General features: G+C 36.1%; 1 protein-coding gene across 3 annotated transcripts in view; it reads left to right on the top strand.

The window, feature by feature from the left end:
* Nucleotides 1-24,793, top strand: part of ESYT2 (extended synaptotagmin 2) — a 74,402-nt gene that overhangs the window by 1,718 nt on the left and 47,891 nt on the right. The gene's annotated exons all lie outside the window — the stretch shown is intronic.

The following is a 24,793-nucleotide window of genomic DNA, read 5'->3' on the forward strand; positions in this document are numbered from 1 at the left end:
TTCTGCTAAACCTTCTGGCTGATTTCTTTTTTGAATACTCGTTGCTCCTTAATAATAGCCATCCAAATCTCTGCTATGTACTCTTTGCATAGACTGCATTAATCACTGTTCCAATAAGTATAAAAGTAACTATTTTCATGTGATCAAATTGCTGTACCTGATGTGACCCGTCCTACCTCTGCTGAGGAAGTAACAGGAGTTCCAGATGTCTAGAGAGAATATGGTGTGTTGGTGTGAGATGAGAGTCTCTTTTACCTTTGTTTCTTTATATCTTTTATCCAAGTTCTTGTTGAAGATCATGGTAAAAATGAGGACAGTATCTAAGAGAGATGAAGTCGTTTTACTGCTTGAAGCTGAGATGTGAGTCTTAAATAATCTGGGTAATAGCTCTTACATTAGCTCTCTGTTGGTTTTGTTTTGTTTTTTTTTTTTTGTGGATTTTTTGTTGTTGTTTTTTTAAACCTGTAATCATGCAGCAATATAATGGAAGTATTCTTATATGAGGCATTTAAAATTAATTAATTGAAGCTAGATTTGTTGTGGACGGTTGTATAGTAACTATCTGCTGGTAAATATTCAAGATTAGTGCTGTACGTAAATTTTATTTTAGGTCACAATTTGTTACGTTTGATAGAATGGCAATTAATTCCTGTGTGGAGTTGTTCAAATAATGAAAGGTTTTGAAAGAGGCCTCTTGACTGAAGTTAGAGGCAAGAAAATCATAGAGGAATGAGTGCTGGCTCAAACACCTGCATATCCTATGACATTATGAGAAAGCAGCTGGTTAATATGCAGGGCTTCCCCAGAGGTATGGCCTTCTGATACAGCAGCTGGGAGATGTACTGCAAGTCACTGTTGGCTTTTTTGTGGCTTTATTTGTTTCCCTCTCTAGTCATGTTCTTAAATTTTACAGGTCTTGCTTCTTTTCTTTCTGCTGATGTATATGCAATATTCTGGAAGTACCATGCTTCCAAGTAACTGTAGCTTCCAGGTGAAATGTAATCTGGAAGACAGAAGTCTCCTAAGAATCGAAGGCCTGCTTAAATAAAAAGTGATCTTCAGTGTCTGCTGTCATAGTCATTTAGCTTTGTATGAGTCTTTTTGCTCCCTCTGTAATGTGTCTTGGGAAACTGTTATTCTCCTTCCTTCTGCTTTATGTGTGTTGTCTTGGATATTCGTGGATTTTGGTCATGTTTCAGATAGGAGCTGCTGGATGATATATGGAGCCTAACATCACTTTAATAGGTGTCAAGTTTATCCGTCTTGGTGTGAACTCCAAACTGGAGTATGTTCCCTTGGATTCTCATCAGGGAAATTTTAATTACTTGAGTAGGACCGTGCTGTGTTTTAAACATAGGAAATGTTTTACTCTCCTGGAGCTGAAACTGGGATGTAATAAACCACTTTTCAACAGAAATTACCTAACATCCCAAACATTTGTCTGACATGGTATCTTTCTGGGCTCTTGAATGGAAAAGAACCTTAGCTGTGTATGCAAGATGTGATTTAATGCACCACTACTCCCCCCCCGGGATTGATTGCTGCTTTAGCAGTACATGTTAAGTATTCAGTAATACTGCACTGTGTTATTTTTTTTTAAGAAAGTGGTTATTGCAGGTGAAGTTTTTTTTTTTCTGGTGATATGCACAGTTATGATTTGAAAGTGATACTGTTGTGCTATCACACTAGAGTTCATAATGTTATTAGTTTTGTAAATTAGACTGAATTATTCTATAAGTAGGTGTTGATATAATAGGAATATTCTGTACTGTGGATGTAAAATGCATTAATTCAACATAAATACAGGTTATGTTATTTTAAATGTCAACACTGAATTATTTGAAAGAAATATATATGTGCTAAAAAATACTGCATTTACTTTCTTAATAAGATCTGTCCTCACACACTTGCTAACATGTAGTTATAGCTTTGTCATGTGTTTGGAAGATGTCACTGATTTATATGGAGTAGGAGGGAGCAGAAGTGGGTGCTCTTCCAAGTCATTTAAAACTAAGCAGCAGAATTTACAATCAGAAAGGACTGGAGATCAAAATGGTCTTTAAATAAATGTGACATTTCCCCTTTCTTAGCAACATTTTTATACACTAGATGTATTTTGTACTGAAATGAATGTAATTAAAAAGCAAATATAAGGAAAGTGGCAGTTTAAGTATTGCTACTTAGAGGATAGAAGGTAGAAAACCAGGACTCCCAATTTTTAAAGGACAGGTATCACGTTGCATTTTATTTTTAAAACAGTAAAGGAATTTTGTAATCTAAGTGGTATAATGAATTTAAAAAGAACTTTTTTCTTTCTCAGAGCAATTAAAAACTTAATCTAATTTTGCCATTGCAGGGGGTCTCGATGGCTTTATCTGACATTTGCAGCATGACAGCGTCTCTTGTTTGACATCTTTTTGGATAAGTGAAACTTAGACTCCTCTTCAAATTAGAGATTAAAAGTCATGCTGATTTTTTTTTTTTTTTTCTCCACCAGATATTATAAATTTGGCCTGCTGCCAGAAGCTGTATCTGTGTGCAGTCTGTCAGCAACCATCAGGAGACCAAAATAGGAATGGATCTTAGAAATTTTAAATAATTGATTCTGAAAAAGCATTTAGACAATTTTCTTTGTATCCCCAACTGTGGATTATACAGAAACTGAAATACTGTACATCTTTGTGGTAAAAGTAATGCTGTATTAGTACATTAAATACGAGTCTGCTGTAGTATTTTGGGTCTTATAGACTTGAGTTTCTGCTGCAGTTTGGAGTGACTTTCAGGGTTTTGGTTTTGTTGTTTAGTTTTCTCATCTACTTGAGGTAAAAGGAAAAACCTGCAAAAATGTAATTAGGTGTCTAGTGACCTTTTTAATTAAACTGATTTACAGTCCTATTGTAAAATTTTTAGATTGGTAGATCTTGGGAATCTGCATGAAATTCTTGCAGACTGAGTATTGTGAATTACCATTGAACTGCTATACCACTGCTACACTTATAGGGGGTAGAGAATGTCAGCATGTACCCTTTTTAATAGATGCTGATGTATAGCTACAATAATCAATAAAATAATTATCCACCTATGTTATGTTGAGTGTGTTTGCAAAGGTGATGTTGAGTAAAACATGACTTCAATGGTAGTTGCATGTTTCTTAGTTGAATGTTGTGTTGAATATTGAACAAACTGCTAGTTTTTAGGGGTAGAGGATCTATTCTGAGTAAAAGCAGACATCAGAATATGTGTCTGAAAATGGAAATTGGTTTATAACTGAAATTATTTGTCTTTAGTCTCATGTGTTAGAATAAAATATGCATGCATACTTGTTTGGGTTTTTTTTTTTGTTGTTTTTTTTTTCTTCCCCAAGCCCTTCCATGAGCTTCTTGTCAAATACTCCACTTATATGGTTAGAGCAACAAAGTCTTTATTTTTTACTGGGAAGGCTGACACAGTGTTTGTGGAAGAAAAAAGGTTAGGTGGCTCTAACTGCAGGATCATGTCCTCTACTGAATGACATTGGCAGAGAAGGTTAATCATGTAGAATCAAGCTTGCTAACTGGATCTTAGATTGATCCAGGACAGGAATTTCCAAAGAATCCTTGCTGTTGGTGTTTAATATATACCCAGTAAACATGATAAACATGTGGGCTTCTCTAATACATTATGTGGTTTTAATTGCCATAGAACAGTCAGATCTTCCTCTGAACCTCTAATTATGCCTTTGGTTAATGCTGTTACTACTGTGGCTGTAGGAATTGTATGTGGAGTCTTGTATTAAAATATGAGAAGGAAGTCTGTGAGGCATTGTGACACAGTCTTCTGATCCTTTCTTCAAAAGTTAGTTGAGCATTTTAGATTGAATTTGCCAAGGAGTCATTTATAAGAAAAATCACTTCCATGTATGGCTACTAAAAGCTAAGCTGGATATAATAATTTTATTTGGTTAGTAGTGCAGATGGCCATATACTTTAGGCTGCCAGCCTGCATCTGGAAAGTATAAAGGGGTGTGAGTTAGAAAAGGGTAAGAACTTTTGAATACTTGACAGCTGAAGTCTATGGCCTTCGTCTGCCTTTTGTTTTTTTAAAACCGCCTTCTGTTCTAGGTGCCTCATAGTGTATGTATACATACATATGTATATTGTGGGTTGTGTGTGTGATTAGGCTTATTTTTTTAAGGAAGAAGTTTAAATTTTGTTCAGTATTACTACTTCTATCATAGAATACCACTGGATATCTGGGCACTCTGTCCAGATGAATCTTAAAAGATTCACTAGGGAATCCACCAGTTCCCTGGGGAGATTATTCCAATGGCTGATCATTTTCTTTGTGAAAAATTTTCCTCTTGTGTCCAACCAGAATTTCCCCAGGAGTAACTTGTACCCATTACCCCTCCCCTTTTCCATGTGACTTTTTGTAAAAAGGGAGTCTCCATGTTTTTCATAGCCGCTATTAAAATATCAGAGAATGGTACTAAGGTCTTCCTTAAGCCTTTTCTAAAGGCCAAGCAAACCGGGTTCTCTCAGCCATTTCTCACATGGCAAGCTTCTCAGTCCTTTGATCGTCTCTGTGGCCCTTGTCTGGACTCTCTCCAGCTTGTCCACATCTCTCTTGTATAGTGGGGACCAAAACTGAGCACAGTATTCCAGGTGTGGCCTGACAAGCGATGAGTAGAGTGGGATGATGACATCTTTATCTCTGCTGTTGATGCCTGAGTGACTTTCTAAGAGTATCCCATAGTTAGACATGTGAATTATGGGGTTACAAATGGAGAACCAGCAGAAGAAAAGGCAGCTATGTTGCTCAATTGATCATATCTTCCTGTTTCTCAAAGTTTTTACATTTTGTGTGTTAAAGCTGTGCTGAGGTGATGTCTGTCACATAACACATTTTCTCATGTAACAATGTGGTAAGCATTACTGTGTGATTCATATGTAAAGATCCTTTTCCACAATATTTATGGTAGAAAGCCATTTGATGAACGGATGTTTATGAACGCAATATCAAACTACTAAAGAAAAATATTAGCCTGAAAGTATTAATATGCTTCTTGAGTTGGCTTTTAGGTGCTACAGGCCTTCTAAATATATATGTATAATGCATTCTTTTTTCATATTACAAATGGATATTACATAACAGTTATTAGAACTATGCAAATACATTCTTGAAATGTGCTGTTTAAGTAACTAACAAAGTTGTGTACAAGTCTTTTAGTGTTGTGGTGGTGTTTTTTTTTTATTTTGGCTTTGCTTTTTTTTTTTTTTTTTTTAATTTTATTTTTGATTTTCATTTTGGTGTTCTAGTGTTGCTTCCGTGCCCAAATAATTTTACATATAAGAACTGGCCCTGCTTTTGTCATATTTGAAAACATGGGAGTCATGAAGATCTTGTCAGTAAAGGCTGGGTTGGTTGTTTTTGTTTTTTTTTTTTTTTTTTGAAGAAGTCTAGAATAGCAGTCAACCTTTTCTTCCTCTTCTACAAGATTCTTCCTACTTTAAATTACTACTGTTTTTTGAGATTGTTGCTACATCACAGAGTGTAGCTGGATGTGGATTCTAAGATTTTTATTTTTTATTTTTATTTTTTGCACGTGAGCCTGCTGGGAAATAGGAAGATGAATCAGGATTATTGTCAAAACACTTTCATTGTAGTTTATTGTGATGAAAGCCTGTTCTGGAAATTTTAAGTATTCGAAACAATTCTCTTTTGTTCTGTTCTCCTTTTGTAAAGTGAAAGAAGAGGCAGCATTTTGTTTCTTGTAGGATAAAAATGTTTGACTTAATTTGATTTATGCTGCAGTTTCTCATTTATCAGATCATCATTAATTATAGCACTGGAAAGTTCTTTAATTGCTGAAGTTGCCTTTAGTATAACTTTTTTTGAGCTTTGCACAATTTTGTGCTGACCATATGCCTGTACTGAATCTGGGGTGTGGGTTTATGAGAGATGTTTTTAAAAAAATTAAGTTCTTATCTTTGGCTAGTGTTTGTGAACACTTAAAATAAAGGAGGTACAGAGATGGAGTATTCAACGTAGAATTTACTGTGAATAGGAACAGTGGAGAAACAGTATTTTGATAAGAGAGGAGAGTGGTCTCATTTTAACAGCCATTTGAAGTAAGTAAATTATGAAAACTATTTAGTGGGGTTTGGCATTTTATCACTTAACTTTTGGATCATATGGTACTTTGGTATTTTTGGGTAAGTTTTGTTTTATTTGAATGAGGAGAGTTCTGTGAAGTTTAGAAATAAATTGGTTGGATGAGGAATGAGAGGGAAGAGTCAAATCATGAGTTTGCTGAAAGTGATCATGTGTGAAACATGGAAGCCAGTTGCCAGCTTGATGTGTTTGACAGAGTCTGTAGTTGTCAAAGATGACATGAACTGACCCAGGACTCTTTTTCAGTCCCACCTGCCATGCGCTAAATGCTTTTCTCATTTTGCAGCAAAAAAGAGCATCTGGACAACACTTGCATTTCTTAGGTAGTCTTAACACCTTTCTTGAGAAAGCCTCAACTTCTCACTGAATGAGACTAAAGTTCTGTTGGGACAAGTAAGAAAAGAAGAGAGTGTAATTAAAGATGTCTGTGCTTTTTGAAAACAAAGAGCCAACTTAAATTTGTTTTCTTTCTGGCACTTGCAACCTTCTCTGTCTTTTGATATCACAAATTTTGTTCCTTTTTATTATGTTTTTAATGTGAGTTTCATGATTTTCCTAGCTGGCAATAACGGATTGTTGTCAGGTCTGGGAAATGAGGTTATAGAAACTTGCCTCATGAGCTAATGGAGTAACTAGTTGCACTAGATTTAGTCCAAGTTAAACTTGGTTTATAAGGAAGTTTCACTACAAATATAAGGTTCTGAGAATCTGAATCCTTTCCTAATTTTGGGAGCATGTGCTAAACAATACTGTGGCTGTGCTAAATCCATTCCACTTAACCTCAGCTTCTCAGGATACTTTGGTTTGATCCCTTGTTCCTTAACATAGTTCTGTATAGTCTGTTTTCATGTCAGAGCAAGTGAGGAGCTGTGTCACATCTTGGGTCCCATTGATACAATGGCCTGGGAGAGGGAGGAAGAAAGGTACACCTCAACTTTCTTGAACCATATCCCCAACCTACTTCTAGGTTTTATTTCCAATAGCATCTATCAAGCTTCATGTACCAGTCTTAAGAGTGGTCAAGTTCTCTTTTTCTTTGTGGTTTAAGTAGTGCAGCCTTTTTTATTTTTTTTATTTTTTTAGTTACTTTGGTTTTGTTACCTCTATGTGCTTACAGAAGATACTGTGCTTCCTTACTGTTAAAAGAGAAGTGAGAATTTTAAGGCTTCTGCGTACTAAAGATGTAGGCTTTTCTCAGCATTCAAATATGCTTATTGCAGAGAGAATCAGGGTTTGTGGTTAGAGACTGATTCTGCAGTTTCAAAACACAGTAAATTTGCATTCCTGAAAAAAATATTCTGCATCCAGTTGCGTTTTCTCACTGCCTTCTTATACCAGCTTTAGAATTTACTTGGCTACCCAATTGTAAGCTTTTTGCCAGCTTTAGTGTTTGGCTGGAACAGTTCCTGGAGTAGTTTACTGTGCAGCCACACAAGTGCTAGTGCCTACAATAAGGAGGTAATGGAAGCCTATGGTCAGGTTTAAAGTGAAATGGAACAATAGCTTGCATGAAGAGGACCTTCTTAGAATGAAGTGGCTAATAAAACTGCTGAGGTTTCTTTGTGGGGAAGCAAAGTTAGAACTTGAACAGTTTATAACATCAAGTTACAAACACCTAATTTGCAACATTTCAACAGACCTGTTAACATACTAATCATCAGACATATAGACTTTTGGTATTTAGATCCAAGCTCTGTATCTCAGAGCATGGTTGGATCATATGAGCTCCAGAGGTCCTTTCCAACCTGAATTAGTCTATCCTTTTTTTTTGTTGTGTTTTAAGCTGTCATTTAATTTGGCTTTCAGTCTCCAGTTGTGGCTTACAAATGGTAAGAAACCTTTTCTGCATAAAATAACAGTTAAATAAACACTGGTTAAGTGTAACTAGGGGAAAAAAATAGAGATGGCTATCTCTAGAGAGGTATTTTGTGGGAGGTAGTAAGGCTTTTTAAGTCATTCCGATGCTTGTCAGCTAAATACTACTAAAATTATGTGCAGCAAATCTCTAAAACATAGTTTTTCAAATGGAACTCCTGTTATATAAATAACCTTTAGAAGACAAGTGTACCCATGCAATGAGTCATTGCACAAAGTTTTGTCTGCTACACCCTGATGTAACTACAAAATTCTCCTTAGGAGTTGAAAATCTGAAACAGGGCTAACAGTTTTCAGCTGAAGCAGTCTAGAATTAAGTACTATGAAGTTGTTATTAGAAATACGAAGCTAGTTTTACTTGGCTGAAAATAACTGTCATATGACAGTCAAGCATTACATTGTCATTTGGCTGTCCTTATCATATAGCAGCATGGGTCAAGTTTATGTTAGCTCAATTGGAAGCGCTTTCACTTAAGAGATTTATATTTGTGATGTAAATTGCATACATTTTTGTGTCTGTTTTATTGAATACTTTGAGAGAGTCTGTTGCAGACTCTAGCACTGTTGTTTTCGCAACCTTTGTTTGCATTCCTTCAGTTAGATACTGGCTCACATGAATTATCCAAATAGTTTCCTTTGGGAAAATTTTTGAAAGATATAACGGCGAGCACTAAATAAAATGTATTGATGATACACTGTCGTGTAGTCCATCGCTGTCCACCTGAAAAGGAAGGTGGGGAGAAAGTGGGTGAATCTCTAAAAATGCAGTGTCTTCCTGTTTCATTTTTAAAAGTAACCACAAGATATGTTGAAGAATGAAGGTAGCTATAAAACTGAATTGTTCCAATTTGAATTAATTGTGCAGCATTATGATCCACACTTCTGCTCTCACAAGTTTGTGACTGTTCAATTTTTAAAATAGCTTAGTACAAAAATGGGGATGAAAACAGTGTGGGGGTGGAACTCAAATGGAACTTAACAGATCAGGAAGCTCATAGGTTGCGTTATATTTAAGCATGATTACTTTGTAATATGTGGTTCTTAATGCCTTTTTTTTCAGATCTGCATAGCTTGATATAAAAAAATATGCCTGTGCTTTCTCAAATGCCTTTCTTCACATAGCATATTCTGTAGACTGTTAATTTAATCAGATTTGAAAAACTAGTGAATATACTTGCAACCTTATATCCAAAAACTTGGCAAGAACTTTTGTGGCATTCTCCTGCAGGAAAGAGTATTACAAGACATGCTCTGAGCTGTAAGTTTTTACGCAGGTTTATTGAACAAACTCTCAGGACTTGTTGGTAGTCAGCAAGCTTTATCTGTCTGCATGTTTCATGCACACTTTTAATGTAAGGATTCTATGATGCCTCAAATGACGAAATGTCTGTTCTTAATTTGTTAATGTTTCCTAATACAGTGAGCTTGCTGGTCCAGAACTTTGAAAAATTGTAGTTTGTTTTGAGGCTAGTCTTTTCCCTCCTCCCCAGTCTATTGATTCATCTTGTTAATTATTGAACTAGAATGCTAAATTCTCTCGTCTTAGTCTAGTAATCCAGTTTATGATGCAGGCTAAATTTATATTTTAAAGTGCTGTGTTCCTCACCCAATGACTTTTTCCTAAAATACTTGAACTAGAAAATGAATGCTTTTCCACCCGCCCACCCTCTGCCAGTTAAATGTCAAATAGCAGCCAGGAAATGATAAGAGAGTGTTTTACAGGGGGGTACAAAAAAACCAGTGTTCAGTCATTTGACTTGCATGTGGTATAAGAATATGTGATAGATATAGTAGCTTGAATTGTAGTAATTTCTTCTTCTCTATTTGTTCATGATTGTCTTTATTTTGATTTATATTTAATGGAAAATATTTGGGCTTTTGGAAGTGGGGTTGTTTTTTTTTGTTTGTTTTATTTTTAGGGTGTGTTAGGTACGAGTACTGTGTTGATGTGAATGTACCTAAACTGTCTATGTTCCTTTGATAAAAACAGTATTCTTATTTCTGTCTTGTTCATGTAAGTCTTTATAATTTTCTACTAATGTTGGCTATGTATAAAGCTTTTTAAAACGTTGCATGTAATATGTGCTTTTGTTGTTTTCAGGTCTTAACATAGATGTATGGTAACAAAACATTTTCCAACAACTATTTTTCTCAGTTCCTTTGTGTTTTGATGTTTCTTTCCCATTGTGTCCTGTCTTTCCTTAGTTCTCTACAGTGAGTAACAAAAATGTTACTGATCTGTTCACTTTGTTACTTCGATTTACAAAATCCAGCCAACCGAAGAACAAACCCAAACTAAGCCCAAACAATTAAAAAAACCCAACAAACAAACAGAAAAAGAAGAAAAAAAAAAAAACAAAACAACACAACACATACAGAAAAAAAACACCAGACAAAACCCAATGAAATCTGGGGCTTTTTTCCTTTTAAGTTGCAGTAATTCATTACACACAGAACCATAGTAACAGCCTGAAAATAGATTTGGTTTGGAAATTACTTTTTTCTTTTTTTTTATTAATCAATTTCTCATACAAGAATACAAACTTTAATTTTACTACATAAGAGATGAGGAACTATAAAAGTGTTCTTTTAAAACAGTAATTCAAGGTTAGGTTATTTGCTTCTAGCTTCTAGCACACATATGCTGTTCTTGGTGTACCCACTTCCTTTATACTGATTTGTTTTTCTGGCACAGCTAGGAAGGAAGCCTGGTGTACTAGTAACACCATACCAATACTTCTGACAAAGCTGTGAGTGGAAGTACAAGTGTGTATACCTGAAATTAAGTTTTGGGTTGTTTTTCTTTTCACTAGTGCATAAACCTCTGTTAGATTTGGAGAGAGGGGTCTGCACAGTGTTGTTCTGCGTATTACACAGGAGCGTTAGGCAATTGTAGTTGGCAGTTCTTGTTTGGGAATAAGTGTAGAAAGAACCATTAAAGCCTAATGGGCAAGTTTTTTATTATTTTTTTTTAAGATATTTACCTGCAAAGTGGATACTGGAAAAACTGCATGGAATATGGGGTGACAGTCTGTGGTGGTTTTGGCTGAAGAAATCCAAACTTTCATCTTCACTTAGTTGAGTTTGGTATTTGGGAAATAGAATATTTTCAGATATTTTATAAAACTTTTTTTAGGGTAAGAAGTGGAGGCGTTTGTGCTTGAAGTGAAACACTGCTGAAGGGATGGAAGTGGTTGTAGCATTTATTTACAGCTGCTTTAAAATGTTTGTCCTTGACTGTGATAACATTGTTTCACATCTGTGGCCTCCAGGGGCAAGCTGGAAAACTAGAATATCATTTAAGTGTCATTTTATTGAGAAGCAATAGAAATGTATCTACTTGCCAGAGAGAGGAGATTAGTTCATCAGGATTCCTCAAATTAATGGGGTTTAAGCTCCGACAAACCGCTTTGGAATTTCCTCTACTGTAAAGTTATAATTCTTGATTCCCATGTAACACATAAGCTTCTGATTTAGATATAACCTGTAAAAACTCAGGTCGTTTGCTTTCTTGCTTGAGACTTGTGGTGCCTGGGGGAATGGTTTTACTCTTTGTCAACCCCTGTCATCTTGCAGGTTTTCATTTGTTCTAGTTTCTTCATCCCACACTCAAAAGTGATGAACTCCAGCTCTGCTTTCTGCTGCTGTGATTGTTTGCATTGCCAGGCACATGGAAATAACGTTCCTGTCTGTCATACTCCAGCAAAGAACACAATGTATAAGTAAAGTTGTTACTTGTGATCTCCCACTAAGTGAAATGGACAAAGCCTCTGATTTGGAGCAGCTCAGATCAGTCAATGGCATGGGATTTGAGAGGTCATTATTTTAATAGAAAGCAACTATATGAGCTTATAAGGGGGAAAAAGATCATTGAGACATTGAAATAGGTCTCTCAATGACTGTTTTTCGAAGATGGTTTACGATTTGATTTTGATTACAGACATTTCCATAGGCAAATAGATCTTCAACTGCTTAGTTAAAAGCCTCCAATTTGATCAGGTAAAAAAATGTGTTATAGATGACTGTTAAGCTTGCTGACTGATATCCTTGACAATTTTCCAAATAGCTTGAGCAGTCGGGACTGTATCTGATGCAGCAAATCACATATAGCAACAGGAATGGTGGGTTGGATTTCATCATCACTTTGATGTTGAAAAAGAAAAGACTTTTTTCTTTTCCTCAGAGGCTAGTTTTACATGGAAAAGTCTTTATCAAATTCTTGAAAATACTTTTCAGCTGAAATGATATAGTTGCAAATTAACTTCTATTTATGCACATCTCTGAAAATAACTGTGGCATTTTACTCGGGTTTGATTTCATTTTAACTGTCATCCCTGCATTCTTCTAAACTCGAGCTGTGTCTTTTGCAAGAAAGTTATTACATGTGATTAAGAGCTGCGTACAGATTTTAGACTGCTGAAAATATCTGGCAGATGTACTGGGCTGGGATTCGGCCCTAAACCAATACAGCCAACAGTACAAGCCATAAAAAAATCTGTTGCTAATTAGCACACACAGTGAAGTTTGCTGCAGTAAACTGAAATGTAGATTGATTTCACTGAACTTGAGCACCTCATTTCAGAGACTTAAGTCTCTTTCTACTGCCTGTCTTTAGTCAGTAGGAAGGGATGAACTGAATTTTTTGCAGGAGCTCCCTTTTCTCTGTATAGTAAGAACCTAGACTAATGAGGTCATAACTTCACTGCTACTTTTTAAATGCTTAAACTTAGCAAGGAATAATGTGGTCCACAGCTGTTAAATTTTTAATTAATATATCTAGTAAATATTATGTTGTAGAACTTCTAGAAAAATTATTAGCACTGTGCAAAAGCATTTGTTGTGAAATCTGCTGAGTATTCAGGAGCTAACAGCTACTTGGCTGCCTATATTACTCCCTGCATGTGCACAGATATTAACCTCTCCTTCAAGAGAAGTGCAGGCTAAGGAAGGTTCTGCTTAGGAGCAATAAAATAAAGTGGTATAGTTATTGTGGCATTGCCATAGGCAAGATTTCTTGAAACCTGAAAACGTTTTAGGGAACTGATTGACTAGATGGTGCATTATTTGCAGTTCAGGCAGTTGTCTTATAGTTGACAGAAGTTTCTTTTCACTTGTCAAATTAATATTCAGTTTGGTTTTGAGCACAATGTGTTTGGTTTCCACTTAGAGCTAGAATTTTATGAACCTAAATTCAGTCATAAGTCTGAATTCATTGGAAATTTTCTTTATGGTCTGTACATACATCTCCAGAGGACTCTCTCTGACCATAGGAGAAATGTTTCAAGATGTCAGATGTATCTCTCCAGAGGCCCTTATTTCTCTCTATTAATGATAAAGCAGGTCTAGGGTCACTTGATTCTTCTTAAAAATTTTGAAGATCAGAGAAGAATAATTCAGCAATTGCCTACTCCTCACTAGTGTTTGAATCTTTAAAATTGGAAACCTTTGAAATTGCTGTGAAGCCATATATAGGTAGAAAGGGTTGCCAAGATATAAAAAGTCTTCCTGTTCTTGTAAACTGCAATCAGGATCTGGTGGGTATGATTTGATTAGCTCTGTTCCAGCAATACATTGCAAATATCCAAAGTGGGACAGTAGGTTGGGATTAAAAATGTAGAAATGGTGAGTTTAAGTATCAGTTACAAGCAACTCAGCCCTTAAAGTCTCTATTGTGTGCTTAACTTTATGATTCAGTTCTGAGCAGTATGCTTATAAAATGACTTACTACTGCTGTCAGCAATTAAAGTATTAATTTATGATGGCTATATTTACTGCTAAATTGGGAAGTGGAAGAACATTGCTGTTTGTAATGGTTGGGTTTGGGGTAAAGCATATTCAGGATAACCCAAGCATGTGGGGGTATCTTCAACACTGATGATAATCAGTAATGTAAGAGAAGAGGTGACAATTCTGTGCTGCATTTATATAAGGAAAAATGTATTTAACTGTTCTTCTTTCATTCTTGCTAGCTCTCCATCCTGTATGTCAAACACCCAGCAATTCCAGCAGTCTGATGCTGGAGCATTCCTCCTCTGCATCCAAGAAAATACTGAATCTTAATCACTCAGCTGCTTGCTACCCATCATTTGTTTGAAGGCCAGTAACTGCCTTTATAGCAGGGCTAGTTTCACTTGTGGTAAACATCTTCATGCAAGCACTTGCTGACCATAAGCAATGGCTGTGTAAATAGAAACAAGTTTTTGTCATTCAGGTCAGCAACTATGTACACTTGATTGGGCATGCTACCTGGAAGTAAATGAATGGTGTTATTGAAAAATTTTAGTATGTACTCAAAATAGTAGCTTTTCCTTAGTTTATGGTTCCACTAAAGTGCTGGTTTTGTAACTGCTTACATAAAATCTAGAGTCTGTTCTTTCAAAAAATATAGGAACACCTCTCTAAACATATGCAAATAAAATAAGTGAATTTACATTAAAAGCAGAGAAATTAAAATGGAGTATCATGTAAGACATATGGCCAAGCTTTAAACTTACCAAATGATAGAAGAAGGCAGATTCTGTAGTTTCCAGTATATATATATATATATTTTTTTTTTTTAAGATGGAAAACTTTCATGGAGACTGTGTCTGCAGCAAGCTGAAATCTCATGGAATTTATCCTGGAACCAGGGCCTACAAGAGTTTTGGTAGTGTGAAGGGGACCATTGCAAGATGACTACGGGGCTTTTTCTTTCTGTTCAGTAATTTTTACTTCTGTATTTACTACCAATCTCTTAAAAGATGTCATCTTTGTGAAACCTGATTACTAATTAAAAAAGTCAAATGTTAGTTTTAAACTCCAGGTTTCCTAGTTATAGCAGTATTTTTTTTCTCTTGGTTTTGTTGATTTGTAAAGATTTGCATGGAAGGACAAGTGACTAAACAAATGTTGCTGTGTACACAAGTCAAAGAATCAACAGGACTGTCAGATATCTAAGTGTATTTTAACTGAAATATTGCAACATGTAGTCGTGGGTTGGTGAAAAGGTACTGCATGCCCTTTGATCAGTTGCCTCAATTCCACTTGAGGGGCTTCATCTTCCTTTTGCTAAGTATGGACTTTATTATGTTGCAGAAGTGCCTGCCAGGTAGTATTCATCTCTCTGTGGATGATCATAAATCTTGTACTGCTGTCAATGGTGTATTCTGGTATTGAATTCACTTTCTTATGAAAATCTTTGTAGTCCTAGAAAGACACTACAACCACATGTTGTCTTCTTATTTGTTCTGTGTGCAGACTAGAGCAGCAGCCTCTGTCAGTGTGAAATTCTATTTCCTTTTTACTATTTTTAATGAAAATTGAGTTCATTACAGCTGATATTAAGTCTTAATGCTGGGATGTCAATCTGTTTTAAATATTCTATGTGTCTTAGGCACTATATCCAAATTCCAGGGCAAAATTGTCTATGTTGTGTCCACGTGCTGATGGATTCTTCCTCTGAGCCTACGGAATTCACAGTAGTTTGACAGCAGACCTGACTTGGGCCAGGATTTTACTTGCTTTTCTAATTCCAGAATAAATTAAAAAAAAAAAAAAAAGCCAAACTTTGCATTTATGGATAAAAACCTGGTTCTTCTGACCTTCACACAAGACTTTTTTGTGGCTTACTTAAAGCATTAGTCTTGCAGGAGATTTGCCACTTGCTGGCACAGATGCCATATGTGTCAAGCCAGTAGCATAAGAATTTATGTTTTCATCAGAGGATGCTGTTTCAATAGTGTCCTTTCCTTTTGCAGATTTGTTTTAAGTACATTTACTCTGCTTTTTCTAAAATAGCTTGTTGGGTAAGAGGTGCTAAGCTTTGTCATGGGACAGATACACTCCTGCTGAAGGTAGGTTATGGAAACAGATCCACAATTTGTATGAACACAGGAACTAGAAGCTGTGGTGCAGATTGACGACATGCTTGTACAACCTTTCCAATATATAATGAAAATACATTTTTTGCTTCAAAACAAAGTAATATTACTGGGAAGGAATTTGGTGGGGGGGGTATTTATGTTGAATGTTATCTTCTGTCATTTGATGACGACTTTTTTCCTCTAAAGTATCTTTTGTTGATCATGTGTAGAGTCAAAATAGTAAGACTGGTATTTAAGGGTAATAGTTAATTTAGTTGGGAGGGAGTCTGGTTTTGGTTCCACCTTGTAACTCAAACATGATGTAGCATACCTAAGTTTAGAAACTTGGTTTATAGCAGGGAGTGCTTCAGTCTTTCCTTAGCAACCCAGCCCACAAAAACACACTAGAATTGCCCTTCCTGATCTGTACTGAGGAATGCTTTTAAGGTGGAGTTTATAAACGGCAATAGGATAATGATGCCTGCAATTGCAGGAGATTGGAATTCGGTGGTCTAAGTGCTTTCCAGTCATATATTTCTTGGTCTTGCATGATTCTGCATGAATATAAGGGCTGCCCTAAAAATCTGAAATATCAGTTTTGCCTTGAGTAAGTTTATCTGATGCAAGGGAATTTGTGAAATTGAATTTTTTTATTTTTATTTTTTTTGGAAGGTGCTGAGCATTTTCGAGGTAGAAGGGGGAAGGATGATAACAACAGTTGCTAAGGGTTAGAGCCAGCTTTTGCAGAAGCGGAAAGGATATTTAGGGAAGCATAACTCTATAGTAATACTTTGGTTTTTCTTTTTCCTTGGACATCACTTCTGGTTGCTGTGTTAGCTGGACCTTTGATCTTGTATAGTGCAGAAGTTTCTCTGTTTCCTATTAAATGTGATATATTTTGTGTGTCTTTTTCTAACAAATAACACTAGTATATTCTGTGCTGAAATACAGTCCATTGAGGGGGACAAAATTGGTTTAGAGAGGACAGAGAAAAAATACTGTAAGTCTTTCAAATTTTACTATGCACCTGATTATTAGAAATATGGAGCTTTTTAAAAGAGCCTGGTGTAAGAATGTGAATGCTCGAATGGAAGAACCAGAAAGAATTACACATGTAAGCTGTCTGTCATCTGATACCTGGAGCTATCAGATTAACTAGGGCTTTCGTTCCCACCATTTGTTCTCACCTTGTTAACAGAGACACAAATTAAACATTAAGATTTTTTTTCTTGTTTTCTTTCACATTTTAGAATGTTCTGCTTTCTGTTACTTTCTTAGGAGAGATTTATCGTTTCAGAGAGAGTTTATCAATGACTATTTACAGGTTCAGTAAAACAGACAGGTTGTCTATACCCTTTATATTTGCTGAATTTCTATATAGTATTTCAGCTAGAAATGAGACAGGGGGATTTTAAAATGCTTTACTACCTTGACTGATTTCTGATTATGTTTTAAATGTTTGTGTATATTTTCTTTTAGTGTAAGAACAATAAGCATATAAGATCTAACTCATGAACATACTGTTCAGATGACTTTGTGACTTTGTCATTTTAGGATGCAGGTTAACCCAGTTTGAATTTGTGTGCTCTAATACTGTATTTTTAGGTTGAATGCCACACCAAAAAGAGCCACAAAAAAAAAAACAACCAAGGGTTTTTTTTTTGGTACTCTTTTGTATTTTCAAATGCAAATTTGCACGTTGCTTACCCGCAAACTAAGAAAAAATGGAAGATATGTGTCTTGTTGGAGTTCATATAGATTTATTTCAAATATATTGTGAACTATAGGTTAAACTTAGTAAAAAAAAGATAAAGGTTAACCTATAAAATCTGGGGTTCAGTACATGGAGACATTTTATGCTAAAATGTGCACATTGAGTCATAGGAGATCGTTTTGCTCTTCAGTAATTAGTTGCTGGTAAGCTAGTTAGGGAAGGACATTTAATCTGCCTGAGAAAGAAGACAGGCAGTCTGCAGAAGGTGGTCAGTACTTGTTGAACACTTATTTTTTCCTCAAGGTTGATGTCTGGTTTAGTCCTCATAGAAGCCCTGCATGGTCCCTTAGAGAGATGAGCTATGTGCCCTTGCAAGCGCTAACAGGAATAAGGTCTCTCTGATGGAGGGAACTTGGTCTTAGTGAATCAGAGCTGCTGACTGCAGGGGTTAGTAAAGGGGGTAGTGGGTCAGTGGAGTAAAAGACGAGAAACCTTCAATGTTTTAGTCTAGATGGCAACAATGAGGATGTCTGACAACTTGGTGCAGAGCCCAGCACTTCTTTTCATAGCTGAAGGCAATTCAAAAGATAGTAAATTGTGCTGTGGCACTGGTTGTATAAGCTGTTTTGAAAGTTAGTATTTAGCAGTCCAGAGAGGAAAACATTTTTACTGTTGACCACCAAGGCAGCAAGATGCTCTTGTGTGCAGCAGAGTGGGAACACATCTGGATTCTCAAGGGAAGTGAAAAGGAATTTGTTATGCAGGCTTAAAAAGTACAAAAGAGGTCATGTTTTTAAAATGTAACAAAATGAAAATAAGGTGCTAACGCCTTTCATAAAACTTTTAATACCCAAAATCTCAAATTTTAAGGTATTAAGACTTTATTTAGAAGAGGAGGAGAAAGAGTGAAATTATTTTTGAGAATAAAAGGGTAAAGTCAATAACATGTCAAAAAGGTAGTACTGTGCAAGATTTTTCAAGGGGTAAAATTCCGTGAGTTCTTAGAGCTACCGTTCATCCTACACTTTTCAGCAGCTTAAGCATTTGAAATCTGGGTCTCTGCTTTCAGTAATGGTTGCAATGCTTGTGGGAGTTTGGAGATGTGCTTATGTGGGCTGTCATGAAATGTTTTATTTTGTAAACCTTGGTTGTGCTACGTATCTATAACCTGGTGTGACAGCAAGATTCTAATAGGTGCAAATCCAGTTCTTGATATTTTACTTGTGTAAAGTGTTATGCTGTTCAGTTTGTTGTGGGTTTTGGGTTGGTTTTTTTGTTTGTTTTTTTGGTGTTTTTTTTTTTGTTTGTTTTTTTTTGGGGGGAGGGGTTGTTTTTTCTTTTTTTTTGTTTTCCCTTAACTCTGCTTGTTGTGGCCTTTTATTGGCATTTGAAATATAGTTGTTATTGCTGTGGATGCCCACTGAAGGTGAGATTGGAAAAGGGCACCCTGCTGTCGTAATACTTGATAATGAATTCTGGCTCTGAAAAAAAAAGGAGATAGTATAGATAAAAGCACTATTGTAAATGTGGGTAGTAAGAGATCAAGCAGGTTCTTATGTTGCCTCACTTTAAGAAGTGTTCAACATCACTTTGGTTCTTTATTCTTGATGGGTTTTTAGTGATGGATACGAACTTCAGTGGTGTAACTCAAGGACTGCCTTTTGGCATGTTTGCCAGGCAGCAGACACCAATCAAGGCGCTGGGAAAACGTGTATACAGGTGACTTGTTAGGTCTTGGTGGACCTGCATGCTGAATATAAATATGGTTTTGGTCCTTGCATTCCTAGTGTATCCAGTTATTTCATTAATGCTTTTAAATTTAAATGTCTTTATATGAAACATAGAGGGTTTCTTAATATAATAATAAAGAGATTTTTAAAATAAGAAGCCTATCCAGCAAACTGAGAAGCATGACTTAATTTCTTAAAACTATGTAGTTATCATGATTAATTTTTTTCTTGTAGAGAAAGATTAAGGCAAGATTAATCTTTTAATTTAGCAAAATTAAGTTGCAAAGGCTTTTTCTTGTTTGCAATAACTTGTTTTGAGTTTTAGGAACACTTTCTGTCAAATTTGACAAACTGTGCCGCATTGCTGAAGATACTTGTTGGAAACCTCCCACCCTGAAAGCAGAGATCTTGTTTTAGGCATGACCCAGGAGCCTTTGTTAAATTCTAGAGAAATTCTAGGTAGGTGTGAAAAATATGACTCTTTCTGTGTCAGGATATCAATCTCATGTCAGATGTTCTGCACGTGGATTCTTCAGGAAGTGGAAACCTTTAAAAGGTTCCAGCAGCTGAATGCCCCACATACCTTCAATTTATTTTTTTTTTTCCTTTTACTGTGCTGTCCCAGTCCAAACTGATCACTGAAAACTTAGAATACTTTTCCAGCTGGAAAGTAGAAGTGCAAACGCAATTCAGGAAAAATTACGAGATACTCTTAAACTGCAGGGAAAATAAAGCAGGTTGGTTACAGAGTTAACTTCATCTCTATATTGAAGACTGAGTCATGATATATCGTACTTGTGTATTAGTACTTGAAGGTAATACTAAAATTAGGCGGCACTGGAAGATGAATCTGCAGTAGAGGACTGAAGTCTTAAAGTAATTTTGTTTCAAAAGAGGTAACAGGTGAGCTTTGTGGATCCCTCTAGTGTGCTCTGCTATGTTTAGGGTAGGCTCTGCATCAAGGTAAGACAAACTCATGCCAGTGTATTTCCAGATGTCTGGAAGGAAATTGTGTAACTGTTAGTGGTAAAGCAAGGGACTTTTGTTTTATGTGTTGTTCTTCAAGTGATTCAGCCAAGTTAATGATGCTCAGTTTTTAATTTATAGGCAGAGCAGCATTCCTCGAGTTGGGGTTGCAAAGGCTGAATGTCAGGCTAGAAGTAGGATTTCCCAGTTCGCATACTTACTAGCAGACTACCGTTCTGTCATTCTTCCAGAGCAGCTGCTTATAACGCCTATCCCGGAGGATTTTGTTTATGGCAAGCTGCTGTGAAGTAGGAGGTTTCTGGGTAACTTTGTATTGTGGCATGCTTGTCTATCTCTGCAAAAATAGCAGCACTTAGACAAATTTTATCTAGTTTTTTTGAGTCAAACTGCTGGAAAGTAATGCAGTTCTTGACAAGCCTCACTGCTATTATGAGTGAGGTCTATTTAAGAGATGTTGAAGATGTGCGTGAAGAAAATGAAACTTTTGTGCTTCATGACTTCTCATCATCCTTCAGTTCTGAATTGCATGACTTGCTTCTGGGCTGCTGTTTCAGTTGTATTGAAGCTCTGGAGACTCTTTTAGGCAGGGCTTTTCTTTTGCAAACACAGCATTCTTTTGCATTGCCGAAGACGTAGTTTGCCACAGAAGGTAGGGGTAATGTCCAGATGAGAATATTCTGGTAGTATTGGAGGCCTGCAGGGGGAGGGCTTCTGAATCCACATCTGCCAAAACTTTAAACTGATCAGATTTTTGCTAGGCTGCTGGCAAAAACTGGAGGATTGTTAATTGCTGTTCCAGTGAATTCTGTAATGAGAATGCAAACAGAGGGACAACTTTCTCAGCTAGTCTTACATATGCATTTTACATCTAATAAAAAAAAAACTTAAGCAAAGTAGTATCTTTGTATTATTTAAATGAGAAACGTGGCCACATTTATCATCATTGGTAAAATTTTAAAAAGCATTATATATTTTGAATTTATTTTCTGTTTTAATTCTGGTGCAGCAGAAATGGGTGGATTTTGGATCCCTCTGTGTAGTTTGAGCTTTAAGTTAATTTCAATGATGTATATGTGGGTAGTGGTGACTCTTCTTACAGTGTTGCTACCATTTGCAGCATTTCACGAAGATCTGTTTTATGCTAGTTTAGCCCAACTTCACAAAAAACAGCCTATGTGCTGCTATCATTTTGTCTCCCAGATATAGTCCCTACAAATATATATTAGGAAATAGGTCCTTCAGGGCATAGAATGCTGAAGTGTCCTGTGTATGTGAGCTACTGTTTATTCCAGGTTTGGACTGGTCAGTATATTAGGCTTTCCTTTAGACCTTTAAGGAGGGGAAGGAGATAGAGGTCACAGAAGTTTGCAATAAAATAAAACTTTCTATGCCATATAAAGAATCTCAGTTTTATTACTTGAGGTATGTTAATTTTATTATAGTAGCTTTCTCATGTTAGTATTGAAACCCAGAGGTGTTGAAAAGCCATTTGTTTCAGACTTTCTGCAAGTGCCAACTTGTTTGGTGTTAAATTGCTGTGTTGTTGTTGAAAGAATTATTTTTCGCCTTGATGCTCACACTGAGGCAGATAGCTTGTGAGGGAGTAGAGAATACAGTAAAGATCACACTGGAAAACTTGTGCTGAGCTGTAACTTGTGGCAGCTTTTAGGACTTGCTGAACTGATAGTGACAGTTCACGTGGGATGACAATGTTTGTGCTGGTAGAATGTTTTAGAAACATTTGGTGGGATACCAAGTATGTGTTTCTAATGCCAGTCTCCTCTCATGGGTTGAAATCTGACTCAAAGGGCATGTATTTTATTTTTTTTTAAGGTTTATTTTGTTTTCCAATGTGTTGTCCAAACACTTAAATGGCTTACATTCCAGTTTATAAATAAATACAATCCTTAACCTTGCTTGGTGTTACAGCTGTTTCCTCCATTTAGGTATGTTTCCACTTTTTCCAACGTTTCCATTTTCCCTTCAAGTTTTACAGTTATCAGAGAGAGAGCCTGGTAATGACTACAGGGCCCTTCCCCATCTCCTTTCCCTCTGTGTTTTTCTTACAGTGTGTTTTTTGTTTTTTTTTTTAATTTTTTTCCCCTTTACCTTAATTTTCTGACATCTGATTTTTTTTTTTTTTCCCTGCTGTAAAGAGGCATTTGCTATCAAAACCTGTACTACTTTTTTGAAGTATGCAACACCCCCCAATGATTCTGAGCGTTTCAAGAGTCCTCACTTATCCTCATGCTGATAACACTGAATATGAATTTTGCTGTGCAAAGGCTAGTAATTTAAATATGTTTAAGACTGCGGACACTAAACAGAGCGAGATTACCAAAACATAGTGGAAATAGTTGTTAATTTAGTAGCAAGGGCATGTGGTTGATTGCAGCATTTTTTGAGGAACCCTCATTGTTAACAATTTAACCTTCTCTTTTGGGAATACTGAATCCTGCAGTTCTGCAACAGTAAATATTTAGCATGTTTTACCCTGTAATTCAGAAGATATGGGAGCTACAGTAATTTCTGGGGCTGGTAGAGATTAGGAAAATTGCTAGGATAACCTTGGATGTAGATATTTGGCGTAACAGGAGAAGCCTGGGTTTTCTGCTTTCCCTTCAAGCCCCAACTTCTTTACCTCCTCTTAGAAAGGAGCGGTTGTCCCCCAGTCTATGTTTGTGGATAAGCCTCTTCAGATCATGTTGAGTAGCAGAGGACTGCATTGGTTCCTCTTTGGAATGGAACAAATACTTCACCTACTGCTGCTCATTTTTTCTCCAAAGAGCTAGAGGCTGGCTGGGGTACATGGGGTTAAGCCATTAGCACTGCTCAGCTCTGTTTTACCTAAAATGTCCTTAGGCCAGCCTGCTTTACTGACTGGAAAATAGTGGAGTGGATAGCTGTTAAATTGAGCTTGAATATTGCTGTGTGACACTCTTTATTCTATTCGTGTTGGGATTCTTCTTAATTCTTTTACTAATTTTTGCCAGACTTTTTGAGTTACAAGTGCAGTGAGTTTAGACAAATTAATCTGGCAGTTGTAATTCAAAGGATAATTTAATTTTAGTGTGTTTCATTTTGCCACACCACCTAGCCTTAGGCTTAGTAGTTAAATAGCTGCTTATGCTATGTATTCAGAAAGTGATTTAGAGCACCTAAATTAGGTTTCTGTCCTGACTTTCCTCCTGTGGTGTGCTCTCTCTCTCCACTGATGATGCATGGAAAGACTATGAAGACAAATTGTGATACACTTTTATATTTCTATGTTTAAGCTGGGCTTTTGGTAGAGAGGAGGATTTTAACTTTCCAAAGTAGGCAGAAGGGAGATTTGTAAAATGACTGGAAAACTGCTCAGGAATAGTTACATGGTGACTATATCAGGAAGCTTTGTTATATTGTGTGACCTTATGTAAGATTTACATCTGGAGCAACAAATAATTAAACAGCACAAATGGGAAGAACTAGACATAAGCTGTGCAATGCTGACTCAGATAAGTACCTATTAAATATAGCTATTATAGTACATTGTTTTTAATGGAGTATAAAATTTAATTCTTATCTTTAATCCTTGCGGTGGAGGAAGGGAGCAAATAAACGGGGCAAAATAGCCAATATACAGTGGTATGGGGGGTTTGTTTTGTTTGGGGTTCTCTTTGGTTGGTTTTTGTTTTTTGTTTTTTGTTTTTTTAACCTAAATTGCTTTTACTGCTTCCTCTTCTCTGCTGTAATATACAATTTCTGAGGAAGTGATTGGTTTGTAGCAATAAAGTTTTCACTTTATGGAATACTCTGGTCAATAGCAGTAGTTTTGTATTTTGGCTGTTGGTGCCATTTTTATTGTTTCAGTTCATGTAAACAGTACTTGGGACTATGCATTAATCATTAAGTGAAAGTTTAATAAGGGTTGGCTGGTAAGTAGCTTTAAGGATGCAGAAATGCTACAAATGATAATTTTAGAAACAAGTGTTTTACAGTGAGGGTATCAGTGAATAATAACTACTGTACAGTTTATATTGTAAAGTAGGTTATTAATACCGGTAACTTGTGGTGGGAGCAATTCAGCATTACTTTCAGAAGGGTGTTGTAACTTAACATTATTTCTGATTTTCCTGTCAATGCTTACTTTTAGTGATAGTTACGTAGATAGGTGAAACTACCCTTATGTGAGCGAAGAATTACACTAAAGGCAGCAGTATTATTATTCTTGCTTCGAAACTCATTTGATACCATTTGCTGATTACTGTTTGACTTTTCAAAATTTCCCACCAATATTTAGTCTGTAGTGTTTGAGTTTAATGGTTATTATTCTTTGTCTAACATTGTTTCCTTAGAAAGACACATGATCATCTGGGCAGAAAACTGAGTTAATTTAGCCAATATGAAGAACTTAGAGAGTTTGAATAATAAAATATTTGTGGGTAAGGAAAGTTTGTGCTGTTATTACAGAAATAGGAGCTTGTTAGTGTTTTTCTTTTGTCCTTATTTTGTTT

The sequence above is a fragment of the Pezoporus wallicus genome, unplaced genomic scaffold (genome assembly GCF_028554395.1).
Source record: "Pezoporus wallicus isolate ANWC-B61680 ecotype Strahan unplaced genomic scaffold, APGP_CSIRO_Pwel_v1 contig_3847, whole genome shotgun sequence".
NCBI classification, from domain to species: domain Eukaryota; kingdom Metazoa; phylum Chordata; class Aves; order Psittaciformes; family Psittacidae; genus Pezoporus; species Pezoporus wallicus.